The sequence below is a fragment of the Pelophylax lessonae genome, assembly GCF_965119305.1.
Source record: "Pelophylax lessonae genome assembly, chromosome: 3".
NCBI classification, from domain to species: domain Eukaryota; kingdom Metazoa; phylum Chordata; class Amphibia; order Anura; family Ranidae; genus Pelophylax; species Pelophylax lessonae.
Window position 1 is genome coordinate 359,637,348 of NC_138770.1, and position 18,430 is coordinate 359,655,777.

An 18,430-nucleotide genomic window follows, 5' to 3' on the forward strand; every position below is an offset into this window, starting at 1 on the left:
AAGCAGGTAAAAGGTCTTGAGTTGATTCTAAGTGTGGTATTTGCATTTGGAATCTACTGTTGTGAACCTACATCATGCGTTCAAAGGAGCTGTGCATGCAAGTGAAACAGGCCTTTGCAAGGCTTGAAAAATTAAACAAATCCATCAGAGAGATAGCAGCAACAATAGGAGTGACCAAATCAACAGTTTGGTGCAGGAAAGAAGAATGCACTGGTGAGCTCACCAACTTAAAAAGGCCTGGACGTCCATGGAAGACAACAGTGGTGGATGATCGCAGGATCCTCTCCATGCTGAAGAAAAACCCATTCACAACATCTGGACAAGTGAAGGACACTCTCCAGGAGGTAGGAGTATCATTTTCAAAGTTTACAATCAAGAGAAGAATTCACGAGAGCAAATACAGAGGGTTCACCACAAAGTGCAAAACATTCATAAGCCTAAATAGAAAAGCTAGATTAGAATTTGCCAAAAAAAAATGTAAAAAAGCCAGACCAGTTCTGGAAAAGCAATCTTTGGATGGATAAAACTAATATTAGCCTGAACCAGAATGACAGGAAGAAAAAAAGTGTGGAGAAGGCTTGGAACAGGTCATGATCCAAAGCACACAATGTCATCAGTAAAACATGGTGGAGGCAGTGTGATGGCATGGGCATGCATGGCTTCCAGTGGCACTGGGTCATTGGTGTTTACTGATGTGACAGAAGACAGAAGCAGCTGGATGAATTCTGCAGTGTTTAGAGATATATACTGTCAGCCCAGATCTCGCCCCAGCTCGCCAGCGGGGAAGCCGATGCAGCAGGCAGACGGCTCCGATTGCCACCTGACACCCGTGATCGTTCCCCCGTTGAGAGAGAAGAATGGTCAGCTGTTGTAAACACAGCTGACCATTCTTCTCCCTGCAATGATCATAGAGCCCATGTGATCCTGCTTTATAGGAGCACAGGTCTCTGTGATAATTTCACAAGCCACACCCCCAAGTACACATTTAACCCCATGATCACCCATGGTGTTAACCCCTTCCCTGCCAGTGTTATTACAGTAACAGTGCATATCTTTAGCACTGATTATTGTAATGTCACTGGTCCCTCCAAAAGTGTCAAAAATGTCAGTCAGGGGTCCGATCTGTTTGCCGCAATGTTGCAGTCCCGCAAAAAATCGCAGATCAACGCCATTACTAGTAAAACTTCTGCACAAATCAATTAAAATACGCTTATTGCAATTTTTTTTACCAAAAATATGTAGCAGAAAACAAATTGGCCTGAAATGTTAAAAAATTAAATTTTTTACATTTTTTTTTTTGGGAATGTTATATAGCAGAATGTGAAAAATATATATTTTTTTTCAGAATTGTTGCTATTTTTTTGTTTATAGCGCAAAAAATAAAAAAATCGCACAGGTGATCAAATACCACCAAAAGAAAGCTCTGTTTGTGGGAAAAAAAAGGCATCAATTTTATTTAGGTACAGCTTTGCACGACCGCGCAATTGTCCGTTAAAGTAACGCAGTGCCGAATCGCAAAATATGGCCTGGTCCTTAAGGGGGCAAATCCTTCCAGTCCAGAAGTGGTTAAAGATTAAGATACAAGATACAGACTACTCCCTCCATTTTCTTTTGTAAATTAAAAAAAAAATTAACATTTTATAGAAAAGTCTGTTACAGTGTCTACATATGTTTGGTAAAAACTTTTGTCATTTTTGTTGTTTTTTTTTTAACGCGTAATGGCGGCGATCTGCAATTTTTTTGCGGCACTGCGACATTGCGGCGGACAGATCGGACCCTTGACTGACATTTTTGACATTTCTACAGTAATAAGTGCTATACATATGCACTGTTACTGTAAAATGACACTGGTAGTGAAGGGGTTAACTTTTTTTTGAGAGAGAGAGGGGTGGTGTGTGTCCCTAGGGGCGTGATTCTAACTGTGATTGGCTGTGGCTTGAGCTGTAGAAACAGTGATCAACGGTCCTACATAGTAGAACCGTATGATCACTATTTCTACACAGGGGAGAATGACAGGCGGCTTGTATACATCAGCCGCCTGCCTTTATCCCTCTCCACCTGACGATCGCGGGGGAGCCCGTGACAGCGCGGGAGCGCGCCTCCGGCGGCGCGCGCTCGCTCCCCAGACCCTCACAGGCTAGTGATGTACCAGTACGTCACTTTGCCTGTGAGGGGCTGACCGCCGCAGTATATGTACTTGCGGCGGTCGGCAAGTGGTTAAGGTGTTTAGAATGCCCTGAGGCAGGGCGTGCTTATCGTCATATGACCGCTGCGAATGGCTGACAGGGATCACATGACCAGAAAGCTCCCGATCGCAAGCAGCGAACGGGAGCTTTCAGTTAGTCGCTGGTAACTGTGCAGAGAGCATGCTATTGGCACAGCGCTATTGGCTCAACTGCATGCAAATATGCGGCCGCTTAGCGTCAAGGTCCAGCCGCCGAGAGGCTGCATATTTGTGTGCGCTCGGAACCAAAGAGTTAAAATTTGATTTCAGAGCGAATAGACTTTCCTGAACAAAAATGACATACACAGCAAGAAATTTATTCAGTTCAGAAAAAAAAATCATCCTGTTCCTTCATATTTTCTCATCATTGCAGTTAAAAAATAAAAACAAATGTCAATTTTATACCATCAATTAGAAAATGCAACGAAAATTCTTAAAAAGAATATTTAAAAAAAAATAAAAAATCTACTGGTATATGACTAGCTTAAAGACATTTAAAATCCTTATTAGGAGTCAGAACTGAAATACTGCAAGTACTGCATCCTTATTTATGGTAAAGATTTCTCTACCTAGAAGTAAAGGTATCTTGCTTCTTGCAGAGTTGTCTCCTCAAACAAGTAAACTATGTTAACTGACAATTGCTTTCATGCAGTATCTGACAGTCCCTGTCTGAGCAATCTTTTGGTTTTGTTAGTTATCTGTCAGTGGAGACATTTGGACTATCAAGTGCGCTAAAGAAATGTTTTTTTTATGGAATGAGTATCACCTGTTCTTTTCTAAAAAGTGAGCATCACAAAACCTTGCTAGCTCTAGGTGGAGCTGAAACCAACAACTACAAAAAAGATCTCGTATATCACTTGTGTCATTTATGAAGGTGTTTTCCGATTCAGGCGTCCCCACTTTAACTGCTTAGATTTTAAGAAGGCAGAATCCTGGAGGTAGAGTAGCTAAGAGTTATGACTACCTATAAAAAATTCTAGCCATTTAATCAACAGCCCTACATTTTCAACTTGTAAGTACATTGGAATCCAAAAGAGACACTTGGTGACAGGGATTTACAGATTCAAGTCATAAATAACTGCAAAAAGAAAGTATGAAAGAATTGGATGATACAACATGCAGCTTACTCCACAAATTAAACTATAATTGCTTTATAATGCAAATGACATATATCTTTTTTTTTCAATGGATTACATTAGGAATAATACTGTGCTCAAATAATACAGTGGAAAAACTGTAATAAATCTCACTTGTTAGACATTGCTTACATTTTATTCCTTTTTGCATTCAGCCAGAAACTTAATCTTAGATGGAGTAAGTCTGCGGTTTGTCAGACTATATGAAACCATGTTAACAGAAGTAACAGAAACCATACAATAGTTTACAACTGTACAAAAGTTTCCAAGCTTACAAGCTTAAAGAGATATTAAACCCTCAGTTCTTTTAAGCTCTTTCAGCAGCTGAACTGCAGCACTTACTGAGTATGCAGCTTCTTTATCTTTGAGGATTTTTCTGGCGTTTTATTAGCACCTTTTTATGCGTGAATTTGGAACATTTTTATGTGTAACTTGCACATTTTTATACAGTATTTTTGAGCTTTGGCGTTTTTTAGTTAGCCAACAGAGAGAACTATCATCTGTTGCATCATTTGTTGCTAGGCATTTCGGCTTTTTTTTAAGCTTTTCCATTAGCTTTTATTTTTTATTATTATTATACATTTATTTATTTTTTGTTAGGGTAAGGGGTTTGAGTTAATGCCGGTTCACACTGGTGACTCGACTCGCAGCTAGTTCACACTGCAATATGCAAACTGCTGAGAGTGTCAATACAAAGTTAATGACACCCCCAGATTAGTTCGCATATCGCAGTGCGAACTGTCAATTTGGATAGGTGTGAACACTCATGCGATCCGATTTTGGTGCGAACCAACAAAAGGGTCCTCCGCGACTTTGGTTGCACATGCTCAGTTTGGTGTTTATTGCTAGAAAGTTTTTCTTTTTTTCTTGGGAGAGTACATGTGATCAGCAGAGGGCCAATTAGCACTGTCCAGACAGAGGTCAGGGGTGAATGAAAACTCCTTCTACAAGCGTTACTAGGAACTGATAGAAGCCACAAGAATGCTATATACTGCTGATAAGAAAAGGTATTTAGCAGTTTATATTTGCTAAAATAATTGCATTTCCATGTTCTGTGTACTGTGGGAGATCAGATATAGTGAATGCAGGTTCTGGGTTTAGTAACACTTTAAAGTTAGGTTAGGGTTAGGGTGTAAAAAAAATATAAAAATAATCATAAATAAATAATAAATACATTCAATAAATGAATACTAAGCAATAATAAATCAATATTTAACCCTAATCCTAACCCTGAAAAAATAAATAAATAATGAAACACCCTAACTCTAACACAACATAGATAAATAAATGATTAATATTATTATAATTTTTTTTGGGGGGGGGTGGGTGTTTATTATTATTATTATTAATAATAATAATACATTTAATTTTTTTAAGGTTAGGGGGGGTTAATTATTATTTATGTATTACAAATTATTTATGTATTCTATTCATTATTGATGATTTTTTGTTATTTGTGCATTTATTTTTCACATTTATTTATACATATATCATTACTATTTAATTTTTACATTTTTTATTTGAGCAGAAAATCACGCAAATACGCACACCAAAACACGCACAAAAACATACAAATGGCGCATTTCCATGGGAATGAAAACATGCCAAAAAAGCTCAAATCTGCCCAATACAAGCTGCAAAAAAAGCTCCAGAACTTGTTTGAGCTTCAGATGACTTGGAGTGGAGATGTCAACATCTCCATAGAGTTGATTTATTTCTCCTCCAGTGTTTTGGAGCTTTGAGCTTCAAAATACAAAACGCGTGTAAATGGGGCCTTAACCCTTGCCTATGTTACCTGAAGCTGCTGCTATGACCACTGCTCCAGGTTTCCTGTTTCAGGGTGTCTCCAGTCTCTTGCAGCAACCTACGGAGCCACCCTTGGAGTTGCATTCTCCTGTGTGCATCAGTAAAAACACAATCCCACAGCCTAGGATAGCACTCCCCCTCCCCCAACAGACTGTCCAGTGACTGTACGGTCCTTTGTTAACTCTTTTCTGTGAAGGCCAGATGTTCAGGGAAGCAGCATTGAAAGGGCAGGAGCCAGCAGCAAGTTTAAACTACAAGTGCTGGGGTATGAGTATTAACAGTTTGTTTACTGTTTTTTTTTTTTTTTATTGTGGCAAGCTAAATAATAAGTCCCATTTCACACTTATGCAATGCGGGAACCCTGCGAATCTACTGCGGGTTCCCGCATCGCATTCCCAGCACAGGCCGTTCACACTGCCATATGCGAAACGCTGGGGGTGTCAATTTAAAGGTTAACGACAACCCCAGATCAGTTCACATATCGCAGTGCGATCTGACATTTGGACATGAATCGGATCGCATAGGTGTGAACCACAATGTGATCTGATTCTGCTGCGGATCCAAAAAAGGGTCCTGTGTGTGTTTGTGCTAAATCAGATGCAAATTCAGCCATACTATCTGTATGGCTGAATTTGCATCGCACAGACATTGTATGTGATTTTCAGAGCAATGCGCTCCGAATCACATGCAATGTCTGCCATCGCAGATGTGTGAATCGAGCCTAAAGGTTTAATACTACTTTAACCACTTGGCCTCCGGGAAGATTTACCCCCCTCATGACCTGGCCATTTTTTGCTTTACGGCACGGTGTTACGTTAACTGAAAATTGCGCGGTCATGCGATGCTGCCCCAAATAAAATGTATGTCCTTTTTCCCCCCACAAACAAGGCTTTCTTTTGGTGATATTTGATCCTCGCTGCGTTTATAATTTTTTTGCGCTATAAACAAATACATTTATTTTTTTCACTTTCTGCTATAAAACACATCCAATAAAATGATTTCTAAAAATCGAATTTCTTCATAAATTTAGACCAATATGTATTCTGCTACATGTTTTTGTTTAAAAAAAAATCCCAATAAGCGTATATTGATTGATTTACGCAAGCATTATAGCGTCTACAAACTGGTATATACTTATGGATTTCTTTTATTCATTTATTTTATACTAGTAATGGTGGCGATCAGCGACTTAGCAGGACTACGATATTGCAGTGGACAATCAGACACTAACTGACACTTTGCATGAACCAGTGAAACAAATACAGTGATGAGTGCTAAAAATAAGCACTGCCACTGTACCAATGACACTGGCTGGGAAGGGGTTAAACATCTAGGGCGATAAAGGGTTATCTGTTTGCCTAGCCAGTGTTTATGTGTACTGTATGTGCTGGTTTAACTAGGGGAAGAGATGGATTCTAGTCTTCTTTGCAGGAACACAGAATCCATCCCTTCTTCTCTGTCAGTACGGTGATCTGTCTTGTTTACATAGGCAGATCCCTGTTCTGTGTTGTTTACCGATGATCGGTGGGTGCCAGAAGACATTGAGTGCCCGGCACCCGCAGATTAGCTTCTGCTGTGAACTGCAGTCCCCCTGCAGGAGGCAGTGCCGCAGAGCTGTCGCCCTATAGCAGTAAAACCGCTGTAGGGCGGTCATCAAGTGATTAACCCATAACCAAAAACGAGGTATAACTTTGCCAGCAGATTTCACAGGCTAACATGCACTAAAGCTTAAAAAAAAAAAAAAAAATTGAAGAACCTTTCCTTAATCTATATACAGCAGTCACATAACCCAGAACTTTTCCAGCCTGTCTGCAGGCTTCTAGTCCTCTGCTGCTAGTCACATGTTCAAAATAAAAAACAACTTTTGGAATACTGAGTAAAAATAATTAATATCGATAAAATGTTTTGTGTGTCACACCCCTCCAGCCTGTGTCTAAAGCCTAGTACACACGCAACGAATTTCCGCTGACCGGTCGTCCGTCTTTTGTCCAGAGTGGTGTCTGTTGGTTGGAATGTGCTCTAGACTGCACACGAATTTTGTCGTCCGACAGAATTCTACTTCAGAAGTGATGTCATGTGTTTGATTGCTTTCTTTGTGTTCTTTCATCTCTGAGCATGCCCAGTCTTGCTCATAAGATTTTTCCCTGTCGAAATCTGTACTGACTGCACGAAAATCGGACGTGTTTTGACGGTGGACAAAAATTTTATAGCCTGCACACCAGAATTTTGTCGGCCGAAAAGTCGGAGTCGGTTGTCGAGAGCACCATACTAACAAGCCGAAAATCGGTAGATCGGTCGTGGGACAAAAATTCCCGGCCCAATTTTGACTCGTGTGTACGGGCCTTTAGAATAAGGAGGCGAAGCCTCCATTATTCTACAGGATTATCCCACCCCCATTATGTTTAGCTGGTTAGTGAGCATGAAGTAGGAGAGAGGGAGTGGGCTGTCATTTACCACTGTGTATACATCCACATGTGTAACTTTATAGTCACATGGGCTCATCAGATATGATAGGGAGGAAATGCTCAGCATAGAAACCTAATGAAAAGGGAGCATGTACAGAGTTGCCACAACAGCTGCAAATTCCCTAGCTAAATTGGGGCATGGACAGAAGGTGGATAGAGAGAAGCAGGATCAATCAGGTTTTTTGCAGAATACAGAAAAATAACCTCATAGTAACTGAGTGAATATGAACAGTATGTAATACACCATTTATTCATAGTTTTTTTTTTTATGATGTGGAATTAGTGACACTTTAAATTAAGGTTGATTCTTTAATTTACTTTTGTCACAAGAACCTGTCAGAAAATTGTTAGCTGAATAGCACGAGCATCCATTCAGATGCAGGTACTAGTCAGGAACACTGACAGTGGTGCTGGCTGTCAGAATAAGGGGGATTCATCCATCTGTTAGCATGGATGAAAAAATCTGATTGGGCTGATTGAAAGAAATCCATACATGCATGGACTGTGTACGTATAGCATAAAATCTGTTCAAACATCTAAAAAAAAAAAAAAATCTTATTGACAGTGCATGATGGAAAGCAAGGTTAGCAAACTGTGATATGACTTCTATAGAAAAGGAATGTTTTTTTTTTCTTCAGAATTATAGAAAGAGCAAGAATGCCATAAACCATTAAAATGTACCGGTTACACCCAAAAAAGCAGTTAACAATTCTCCCGAGACTCCTTTTATCTTTTCAGGACTCTACCAATTACACTCCCCCTATCGTACTCAACCAAGCTGCAAGGGACCGTTAACAGATTTTTGTGGCAAAATAAAAGCTCTTGCCTTTAGCAAATTAACCAGACACAGTCGGGCTGGGGGATTGGGTCATGTGATCCTTAAGGATTATTACTTGGCCTTTATTTTGACCCAATTAAGGAGGTTTGTCCAATCTCAGAGCTCTACTTGGGCAACATTAAAATCTGAATTAGTGCCGGGTAAGAACCTACGTGTCTTATTACTATCACAACAATTTAAAAAGTGTATTTACCCTGACCTCCCACCCACAGTACTAGAAACTCTTAAAGCGTGGAACTACCCAAGTTCTTCCAATCATAGTGGACCTACAATTAATATTCCTATCCCACTGGAGGTATGTTCATTAGTGATCCCAAATATCAACCTTAAACCATGGCTAGACAAGGGAATTAGAAATATCTGCTGCTTATTAACAGCCGAAACTCTTAAACCCTTTACAATTCTTCAAGAAGGATTTGATCTCCCAAATAGAGAATAGTACACATAAATGCAAATCTCATCCCTGATGAGACAATACACTTAAGTGCACTGCTCAATTCCGACCAAAATAGCAGGTTTCTTACTAGCCTCTAAAACTGTTGAGAAAGGGATATTTTTGATATATGCTTGGGAGACAAAATACATGTTACTAAAACAAATTCAAATCTAGCTTGGGAACAAGATTCCGGTATGCAGTTTACTCTGAACAGTGGCAATATGCCACGTCGGCCACTTTTTCTTACTCTAAAAATGGGAATATGTGGGAATAGATGTATAAAATCACTTATCGTTGACACAGTTTCGTATAGCCTTATTCTATTCCCATACATTGAACCTGTGCTGGCGGGGATGTGGACAGGTGGGCACATTGTTCCACCTTTTGTGATCGTGTAGACATCTGGCCAAATACTGGCCAGCGGTTTTTCGCACCCTATCAGAAATTAGCGGGTTATCGATACAGATCGCCCCTGAGCTAGCATTACTGAACCTAGGTATAGAACACATTCCTTATCACATTCTACTAGCTGCAAGACTTACTCTGTTAAGGAACTGGATGGTCACAATGATCACCTCGTTTAGTGAAGTGCTTAGTCAGGTGCATCAGCAGTGTGTATACGAGAACATGTTTGTAATGGCATCTGGTGTGAACAACAAGGTTTCCGCTGCCTGGAAGAGTGGTATGGTAGCTATAGACATATGCATGAGTGAGCAGAGGAGGCACCCAGAGGGTACACAAGTTTAAGTATTCATATGATGTTACTGATATTTGACTGCGATTTTGACTACAGTTACTTCCCTGTCCTCAATTTAGGTTGAGCTCGGCTGTATTAACTTAGTTCATCTGTTATTGATGTTACCTTTCCAGATGCGGGCTGAGGCCCCTATGTGTGGTCATCTGGCTTTGTCAAGCTCCAGCCTAGGCTCTGACCTTGTTATACTGTTTTATATTGTTATCTACTGTTTCATAACTTTGTATCTTTTTCTTTGTGAAACACCCAATAAAAATATTAAAAATCAAAAAAGCAGTTAACTTCTAAGATGCACTCTTCTCTTATGTTGTAAAAAGGATGAGTTTTCTACATTTATGCACTCCCTACAATGTAATGTGTGTAGAAATATTAAACTATATATAAAGCAAGCTACTGTAGCTAGACAGGCTATAATAAGAGGCTCTGAAAAATGTAAACTTATTAAAGAGCAACTCCAAACAAGTGACATCATTTAGTGAGCTACTTCTGCTGTCCAGTAAAGGCAGCAATTGTACTTCAATCAGAAAGTTCACTCAGTTCATTCTACAGCGTATCTAAACCCAATAACAAGAACTGAATGTATTGCAATTTACATTTCCTTAGAAGTGGTGGTTAAATTTGTTTTCTTTTTTATACTTTTTTTTTCACCTGCTGATCCTACAAGAAACACCACTTCCTGTCCTAGGGGGACAACCGTACTGTATCTAGGAGGAGCAGCATAAAAAGAAGTATGTTAGGACTATATTAGAGCTGCATGATTATTCATAAAAAAAAAAACACGATCTTGATTCAACTCCCCTCGCGATCTTAATCCGGCATTTCCACGATTCAGTGCAGAGCCGTTCTCTGCTCACTGCTGACGAAAAAAAAAAAAAAAAACGAAGCCAGCAAAGTTTACCACAACATTGCTCAGTGCGGAGATAAAAAGAAACATTCTATCATTTGGTTATTTTAGATCAAAGGGATGAACTTTGGTCTGTAAATGAGGTCAGTTTAACCACTTAGAGACACAGCTTTTTTCTGACATCTGTTGCTTACAATTTAAAATCCATATTTTTTGCTAGAAAGTTACTTAGAACCTCCAAACATTATATGTATACTTTTAAGCAGAGACCCTAGAGAATAAAATGGCGATCGTTGCAATATTTTATGTCACACTGTAGTTGCGCAGCGGTCTTTCAAAGCAATTTTTTGGGAAAAAAAAATACACTTTAATGAATTAAAAAAAAAAAAAAAAAAAACGAAACAGTAAAGTTAGCCCAATTTTTTGTATAATGTGAAAGATGATGTTACGCCGAGAATCGTGATCTTTATTCTAAACAAAGAAAATGTGATTCTCATTTTATCCAGAAAGGTGCAGCTCTAAACTATATAATACTTCCCCCTCTTCATAAAATTGGGGGAGGTGTTTTGTAGTTAAAGATAGTGTCAAACGAAGCTTAGTGACAATTTTCCGACAAGGAAGAGAATATAGGACCAGGGTTCATACACATTTTTACCAATAAAATTCCATGACTTTTCCATGACTTCACGTAAATATTCATGATCTAAAGTTTCATGAAATCTCTATGTATACATGTTAAATAAGAAGAAAATCCATGTCACACCCAGCATATTTTTATTAAAATAAATGACAATCTTTGTAGTGTACATGGGGAAAAAGCTTCAGTTTAGGCAGTCATGATGGAGGTGCTCCCGGACTGGTATGGATGCCACAGTCAGATGCACAAAATGCAGCGCTTACTCTTTAGGCCCAAGCCACAGTCATGATGGAGGTGCAGGTGGAGTGGTATAGATGGCACAGATGCACAAATGTGGCACTTACTCTTGTCTATACTCAGGGGTCAAGTCCTGGGAAAAAAAAAGTGTGGGGCTGTGGACATGATACAGGAGGTGGTCAAAGGCTGCGGACATGATACAAGAGATGGTCAGAGACTGCGGACATGATACAAGAGATGGTCAGACACTGCGGACATGATACAAGAGATGGTCAGAGACTGCAGACATGATACAAGAGATGGTCAGAGACTGCGGACATGATACAAGAGATGGTCAGAGACTGCGGACATAATACAAGAGATGGTCAGAGACTGCAGACATGATACAAGAGATGGTCAGAGACTGCGGACATGATACAAGAGATGGTCAGAGACTGCGGACATGATACAAGACATGGTCAGAGACTGCGGACATGATACAAGACATGGTCAGAGACTGCGGACATGATACAAGACATGGTCAGAGACTGCGGACATGATACAAGACATGGTCAGAGACTGCGGACATGATACAAGAGATGGTCAGAGACTGCGGACATGATACAAGAGATGGTCAGAGACTTCGGACATGATACAAGAGATGGTCAGAGACTGCGGACATGATGCAAGAGATGGTCAAGTACTGCGGACATGATAGAAGATAGAAGAGCACTAGGGAGGCCGGAGAGCACAGGGGAAGCAGAGAGCACTGGAGGAGCTGAATGGCACGGAGGGAGGGGGGAAATGGAGAGAATTAAGGGGGGGTTTGGAAAGCATTGCAGGGGGGTTGGGAGGCGCAGGGGGGTGGAAGCAGGGAAAACCAGGGGGATGGAGAGCACAGGGGGAGGGGGGGGAACTGGAGAGCACTGTCTGGGGGGGAACTGAGGGGGCTAAAGAGCACTGTGGGGGCGTTAATAGCACCGGGGGGGGTTATTAGCACTGAAGGGAGGCTAAAGAGCACGGGGGGGCTAAAGAGCACTGAGGGGGGCCAGCAAAGGAAGTTGTATAGGAGGGGGATGGGGCAGCTGCATATAGATGAATTGAACTTTCCATATTCCTAGTGCAGCTTCTGAGAGGAGGAGTAACAAGTATTCAGCGACATGAGGCATGAGGAATAAATATGGAAAGTTCAATTCATCTCTATGCAGCTGCCCCATCCCATCCCATCCCCCTATTATCCAGCACACAAAACGAGACTCCTCAGGCACTGACCTTCTTCCTGCAGCTGCCTTCTAGGAAGTTCTTCACACTGAGATGCGGACACCGGCCTGACACCCATCAGTGCGGCGATGCGGGCGGCCCTTCAGACACCCCCCAGTGCGGCGATGCGGGCGGCCCTTCAGACACCCCCCAGTGCGGTGATGCGGGCGGCCCTTCAGACACCCCCCAGTGCGGCGATGCGGGCGGCCCTTCAGACACCCCCCAGTGCGGCGATGCGGGCGGCCCTTCAGACACCCCCCAGTGCAGCGATCCGAGTGGCCCGGCTGACATCCCCCAGTGCACGCGCCCCTGGGAGCGGGATAGTAAGTGCACTTCTCAGTTTCAGGTTTCAGCGGATCAATCCGCCGCAGAGTTCCCAGCCTGTCACGGTCTATTCATATTGAAGAGACCAGTGATCAGGCTTCAGCTGTGCAGTGCGCTGCTGCAGATTAATCCGCCTAAACCCGAAACAGAGAAAATAGTCCCACTTACTGTCCCCCGCTCCCACAGAATACAGTACAATACAATACATTTTCTAAATAAAATAGGTGCACAAAATTCCATGACTTTTCCAAAACTTAGTGGGTTTTACTCATTTTCCATAACTATTACAGTCCTGGAAAGTGTCATGTCAAAATCCCATGACTTTTCCAGGATTTTCATGACCGTACGAACCCTGTAGGACGCTACCAGCTCACAAGATTTCTAGCTAGATGAACAGCTATTTTTTATTTATTTTTTTTCACATGTCGAACAGATATAACAAAATGGTTTCTAGGGTATATTTAACAGACCATAAGGGAACAAATAAGGGAAATGTATTGTTACAGTTTGCATACACTTTAACTGCTTTCTGTGTAATTGGCTGCAGAACACCCTCCTCCACATTGTGTAACTTCACTCTTTTCTAGCATCATTAATCACATTTAAACTTTCCAACAATAGTTAAACAGTGATTTCCGAAGAATATTAAAGGCATTTCACCTGCATACCATGTACATTGATCATGTAATTTTATTGTGTCATTTGTTAGCCTGAACACACAGCCTATAGTGTTATACGTTTCTGTCTGTGTTCACAAATGAGGCATGCTGCATGGCACTGCACAGGTTAAAATGGTCCTAAAGCCTGGACATATTTTACATTGTTTCATTCCTGCATTATAGTAAAATAATGTCCCAGTGTTTGTATCACCCACTTACCCCCCTTTATACTTACCAGAGCCTGATCTCGATCCAGCACTGTGCCCCAGGTCCTCACTCTCCTCACTGAACATGGAGGCAGCAGTGGAAGCCATTGGCTCCTGTTGCTGTCAATCAAATCATGTAAGCAGAGAGTGAGGTTAAGCCATGCTGCGTGTGTCAATAAAGGCATACAGCCCAGCTTGGGATCAAAGTGGCTTCCTATGGCGGCACGCCGAGCAGAGGAGGAGCCAAAAGCACCGGCAAAAGCCCCTGAAGAGGAAGTTTGGGGCTGCTTTGTTCAAAACCAGAACAGAGCAGGTAAGTAAAACAGGTTTGTGATTTTAATACAAAAGAAACTTACCTTTACAAATGCTTTAATGCATGACCTCGGTCTGCAGTCTGAGAATTAACAAGATGATGTTTTTTTTATTGCATTAGCATTCCAACACTGGTGATGAGACACAGAGCAGGATGCAAGGCATGGATTGGACGATGTGTGACCCAGAACAGGAAGTTGTCTTGTCCGTTTGGTGATTAGGGACAGGCTAGCTGCAGCCACAAAATTGGAGCCGAGCTTTACAAGGGAAGGCAAACCATATATATATATATATATATATATATATATATATATACACACACACACACACACACGTCTCTCCGGGGACTCGCACTCCTGATTGACTTTGGGCAGCAGCGAGAGCCACTGGCTGTCTATCACAGCCAGTGAGCCAATCAGGAGGTTGGGGCCGAACAACAGCTCCATGTGTGAATGGACATACAGAGCCGCGGTTCAGGAGCGTGCCTGCTTGGGTGCCCTCAGTGCAAACTGCTTGCTGTGGGGGCACCCGGAAAAAGGGAGGGGCCAGGAGTGACGGCGTGGGGCCCGAGAAGAGAAGGATCCAGGCTGCTCTGTGCAAAACCATTGCACAGAGCAGGTAAGTATAACATGTATGCAATCTTCAGAAAAAAAGACTTTTGTATCACTTTAATATTTCAATTGTGACTTGAGTGTACTTTTAATAAAACACCTTCAATGTGAAAAATATTCATGTTCTAAAAAATACACATTTTATAAATATATTCTTGTCATCCTATTCCACTATTTCTATACCAATAATCAGGGCTTTTTTTTTTTTCTCACAGAAAAGGTCCAGGAACTCCCCCTTTCAAAGTCTCCCCTTGTCTATGCCCCGACTCACCTTCAAGCACCCTCCCTTGGTTCCACCACCTACCCTCCTCCCAGTACTATGCTTTTTTTAGAGAATACAGAACCAAGTGTCATTTGTGGTACTTAGTAATTTGCATGGATTTTGGTAACGATAACATGAAAAGCAGTAAAATAGATCCCCTGCAGCCAGCAACAACAGATCCCTCAGAAACAACAGACCTTTCCAGCAACAATATACCCACCTGCAAAAAAATAAATCCCCTGCAGTGACAACACATCCCCCAGCATCTAGCATCAACAGACCCTGCAGCACATCCCACCACCATACATTTAGTGGGAGAAGTGCTGGAACTGCATTCCCACTGAAAAAAAGCCCTTCCTATAACATATTGTTTAGATGGGTTTCCATTTTCTCAGTATTTTTTTTTTTTATTTTTTTTTCCGACTCTCCGAATATGTTGCCAATATGTTGCTTGCAGTGGAACATATCCAGTACAGTGTAAAACAAGTGCCTCTGAGAATATTGATGACTGCTGGCCCACTAACCTTACTGTGACTGCATAACAAAGCTCACAATGGCCTCAGAAGTCTATGACAAAGCTTGCTTGAAGCACCTGCAGATTTTTAGAGGTGTAAATTCAGCTTTAGCTTCACTTTGTTTTGGAGGTATTGCAGGTATGCGATATATTCACACACACACACACACACACACACTCTAAAAAAGCATTGCCCAAGCGCCACTGAAACGTTGTAGAAGGATCAAATACACATCAAAATACATGTTGAAGTGGTAGGCATTTTAACCACTTGCCGACAGTAATAAATGTAGATATACTGTGGCAAGGTGACACTGCTGCGCTAGTATGTGATCCAAAACTTCCGTGTCTGGGGCACACATACATGCCGCTGGCGACCCATTCCCACTGTGACTAGACACATCGGAAGATGATCTGCAGGTACCGTGAACTTGATGTCAACCTGCACCCGGTCGATCATTAGGCAGAGAGCCAGAACGGCGATCTGTCTATGTAAACAAGGCAGATCACCATTCTGACAGTACAGAAGGCATGGATCCTGTGTTCCTGTAAAGCAGGAACATGGATCAATGCCTTCCCCTAGTAAAAGCAGCTCCCACACAGTGCACAAACACTTAATGTGTAACTCCTTCCCAGCCAATGTCATTAGTACAGTGACAGTGCATATTTTTTAGCACTGATCACTGTATTAGTGTCACTGGTCCCCAAAAAGTGTCAGTGTGCCTACTGTTCGCTGCAATATCGCAGTCCCACTAGAAGTTGCTGATCGCCGCCATTACTAGTAAAAAAATAAAGAAATGTTTGCTTTTGGGTTTAATACAACTTTAATTCACCACTGTGTATTGCCTGTGGCTAGTCACTTCAGTAGGCTTTTCTGGGGGATTATTATCACCTTAATAATGAACTATGATAGTTATGAGTTAGTGATTTTCAGGTGTTCCGATATGGTGGTATGGCGTCGCATGTATGGGCAAACATATGCACAAAAAACACTTTTTTTTAACCTAATTCATTGAAACTATTTAGTTACGTTTTATTGTTGGCTAGCATTAAAATGTATTGCTCTTTTTATGTACACCTATATCCTTTTTTGCAAGTTTTAAATTGATTTTTAGAGGGTGCTATTGTGCCCTAAAAAACAAATCTGCCACGAATAAGAGACTTTATCGCATAGGAAACTTCCTTGACCATAGAGGGGTGCGCCTCCCTTCGTATTTTGTGCAGAATTGGGAGATGCTCCCAGCTGAAAGCTACCGTTTACAACAAATATATAATTTTCTTTGCTCTTTGCAGAAGAAAAGTCCTGATCTGGTAGTTCCTATACAATTTGAAAACAGATGTATACAAGAGACTCTCCAGCGTGGCTGCATCTCCATGTTGTACAAATCTTTTGTCTCCCCTTCTTTGAAACTCCCCTATCAAACTGCATGGGAGAGGGGCCTGGGCATGGCCCTTGAAGTGGAGGATTGGCAATCCTGGGACAACACGCCTACACAAGGGCATTATGTATGTTGCCCTGATCGAGGCAGGGTACAAAGGTTTTGCGAGATGGTATTTGGTACCAAAATACCCAGATGTACTCCATGTGTGGTGGACCTGCCCCAAGGCCCGGCGTTTCTGGATACGGGTCCGGGTTACGTTACTGGATACGGGTTAACCATAGCGACCGAGTGGATTAGGGGTAATCCACTCGGTCGCTATGGTTAACATTACAAAAGATCCTCGGATTGCGCTACTCAATGAACCTGTTGATAATATCCTGAGATCAACCCAGACTCTAATATACTACATGTTCTTGGCAGCAAATATAGCCATAGCAACCTTTTGGAAAAAGCCCCGTGATTGATTTAGCCCTCATGACGCGAAAGCTTACCTAGATCACAAAAAAAATAGTCAGTGTCCTGAGGGAGAAACAACCCCTATTTGAAAGGATATGGACCCCCTGGCTTTCTTATCTTCAGGTTTCAGACACCTGAGGCTAACACCGGTTTGATGGCTGGATGGTATTTTGGACGGATGGCCTCTCACTATTTTTTTTCTCTTGCCTTGTTTTTCTCATCTTCCTGTTGCTTTGTCTTTTTCCTGGCTTCTCTCACTTTATATCTTCATTTTTTTATTTTTACTTTTCTGGTATATTGTTGGCCCATGACAAACATGACAAACTACCTCAGGAGAATGTTCCTTTGATGTCTGGATAGAGACACAACTTTGCTGACTGATACTATAGAGGTTATACTTGGTCGATCACATTACTGTAGTTTGTCCCACCTACTTGTGAACTGTTTAGGTTTTTAGCAAAATCCTTAGCATCTTTTACCTACTATTGTCATCAAATGTATTTTGTATTCTTTTATTATATACTATTTATGTTGTCTGTTTATTTTTTTTTTACTACTGCGTGCTATCCAACAATGTCCTTTGTTGTTACTCTAAACTTGAATAAAAAAATTGACACAGAAATTGAAAAGGGGGAAAAAAAAAAAAAACGTGGAGGGAAAACAAAAAAAAAAGAATTAAAAAAGAACCTACCATAAATGGACAGGGCAACTGACTGTTGTTATTTACTTACATTTTCTACCTCTTAGAGCAGAAGATGTCCCCACTGAAGCACACAGGTGATGTCAGGAGTATAGCGAAAAAATCAAATGCATCATTAGGCCTATGAGATCCCTGCGTTTTCCTGCAGGTGACAACTGCACCATGCAGCCCCGCTGCTGGCAGCCTGTAAAACTCTTTAACCACTTCCGGACCGCCTGCCCCAGTTTTACGTCGATACTTTGACGTTAAATACCGGTGATATGGCAGCAGATAGCTGCCATAACCCTGTATTTTCTTACTGGGCGGGCAGTCCTCTTTCACATAAAAGTGGTCCTAATGGCAGTTTTGCAGCAGGATCACCTTTATGGGCGGCGGGAGAGGCCCCCCC

At 41.5% G+C, this 18,430-nt stretch overlaps 1 protein-coding gene across 2 annotated transcripts in view; it reads right to left on the bottom strand.

Moving 5' to 3' along the window:
* UBE3D (ubiquitin protein ligase E3D) overlaps window positions 1–18,430 on the bottom strand; it is a 457,021-nt gene that overhangs the window by 346,401 nt on the left and 92,190 nt on the right. The gene's annotated exons all lie outside the window — the stretch shown is intronic.